The sequence below is a fragment of the Urocampus carinirostris genome, chromosome 9, assembly GCF_059441175.1.
Source record: "Urocampus carinirostris isolate Australia breed hairy pipefish chromosome 9, RoL_Ucar_1.0, whole genome shotgun sequence".
In the NCBI taxonomy this organism is placed as follows: domain Eukaryota; kingdom Metazoa; phylum Chordata; class Actinopteri; order Syngnathiformes; family Syngnathidae; genus Urocampus; species Urocampus carinirostris.
The window spans coordinates 26,292,851-26,295,027 of record NC_142357.1 but is presented as its reverse complement, the minus strand read 5'-3'; the positions used below and the strand labels follow the sequence as shown (position 1 = coordinate 26,295,027).

The window sequence follows — 2,177 nt, the reverse complement described above, 5'->3', positions numbered from 1 at the left end:
GCTGTTGGTCACCCCTCTCGCGGGATAAGACCAGGGTGGGTAGGTAGGTCGATAGATAGATAGATAGAACCTAATGTTAGCACTACGTGTTATGTTAATTTCGTCCTATCTTTTGTAACACCACAGAACTTTTTAGATATATTTAACGTAAAAAAACACATGACATGTCGTGTCCAGCAGGGTCGCCGTGGCGACCGGCTGGCCCCGCCCCCTGGGCACCAGCTGAAGCAGATCGCCTAATTTGCGCGTTTGCTTCTTAAGGGGGGGTTTTGGGTTTTGCGGGTGCTGGTTCATTTGCATTTTCTGTCTGCATTTTCCGTTCTGTTTTGCTCTGTCCTGTTTTGTTTGATTCGGAGGAAACCTGTGTTTTCACGTTTTGAGTAAAAGCCTGTTTTTGTCCTGTTTTGTCCCTGAGTTTTGGACGACTTTTTTTTTTGCTAAATAAAAGTTTTGAGCGTCAAGGCAAATGAGTTCTCCCTTCCTGCCTGCTGCTTCTGTTCTGGTCCGGTCTCCGCGTGACATGACAAAGCTCATGATCAATCCAACAATCTAGAGCAGGGGCGGCGAGCAAGTTTGACACAAAGAGCCGAAACTTTTAACCGTGAGAGTCAAAGAGCCACACCATGCACTGACCCGCATTAGACGTAACTTACGCAGATGATTGGCAGTCAGTTATGTGTCCGGAGCAGCATAAAAACAACAAATCTGCCAAATTAATTTAAAATATTATTTATTATTTGTTATTAACTCTGATGGATTCAAGTGTGATTTAAGAGGGGAAAAAAACTAAACATGAAACGAGGCAAAAAGCCACAGTATATAGAAAATATGATGACGCAAAGAGCCGCAAGCGGTTCTAGAGCCGTGTGTTCGCCACCCCTGATCTAGAGTGTGGCTACATGCACATTTTAATCCTGACTTATTTTACAAAGTTTTTGTATATTTTGATCAAGGCACACACGATCAAATGTTCAATAAGAATTTGTTGATTACAAATCTTCAGAAGAAAAGTGAACAAAACACAAAACCTATGACTAAATAATAGAAATAAGGGATAGAGCGGAAGATGGATATTCCCTTGATCAATTCACGTTATGATTTGATTATCGAACCAGAAGTTGGGGTAAATTAGCAAACATCAAGAAAAACGGAAAACAAAACAAGAAACTGTCTCAAGCAGAAAAAAAAATCCATTTTCTGGGCAGAAGATTGTGGGTAGCAATCACAGAGTCCCGTGGAATCACTGGGACCAGAATCAAAACGTTTGGCAGCGGGACTAAATAGAGGCGACAGAAATGGCGGGCTTTATTTTCTTTTCCCTCGCAAATCGACTTCTGGCAGCATGGGTTAGAAAAAAGTGATTGCTTGATTGACCTTAAAGGGCACCGGGAACAAGAGTGGCACCAAAGCACTACTTTTAGATTAAGCTGGGATAGAGTGGGATAACTTTTTGACTCTCATTGGGTTAGTAGTAAACTTCTGGACGGCTGTAAAGCTAGGACCTTACCTTATCTTTACCTTATGATGTCACAAAGCTATGATCTTTGATTTTTGCAACCCGGAGATGGCATAGGAGCTTGCTCTGTCCACTCCACGCAACGGCCCGGTATTGCAGTACCTCCGGGAACGGTGCATTCGCAATGATCGCGGCAAGGCTTTAGGGCTAGGACCTTAGCTTGGCCTTTTGGCTGAGAATAAGTGTCCCGGCTCCTAGGCTTTGTAGCGTATTATGAACTGACCGATAACGGATAATGGATAATGATTTATGAACAAGCTAAATAACCCTTAAAACCCCTAAAACCCCCATTTGGCCTCTTTGATTTTTGCATTTCGGAGATGGAATATGAGCTTGCTCTGTCCGCTCCACACATCGGCCCGGTATTGCAGTACCTCCGGGAACGGTGCATTCGCAATGATCGCAGCAAGGCTTTAGGGCTAGAACCTTAGCTTGGCCTTTTGGCTGAGAGTAAGTGTCCCGGCTCCTAGGCTTTGTAGCGTATTATGAACTGACCGACAACAGATAATGGATAATGAATAATGAAGCTAGATCAATAACCCTTATAAACCCCAAAAACCCCATTAAGTCTCAGCCTGGTCAAGCCCGACCCGCACTTTGGGCGTAAAATATCAGTCATTACGTTCGGGTTTAGGGCAGGCCAGGCTTCTCTTTTGTTAAG

At 43.7% G+C, this 2,177-nt stretch overlaps 2 pseudogenes; both read left to right on the top strand.

The window, feature by feature from the left end:
* The first annotated feature begins 1,472 nt into the window (after nucleotides 1-1,472).
* On the top strand, nucleotides 1,473-1,640 carry LOC148359925 (U2 spliceosomal RNA; annotated as a pseudogene).
* Nucleotides 1,641-1,668: 28 nt separating this feature from the next.
* Nucleotides 1,669-1,912, top strand: LOC148359924 (U2 spliceosomal RNA; annotated as a pseudogene).
* The last annotated feature ends 265 nt before the right edge of the window (nucleotides 1,913-2,177 follow it).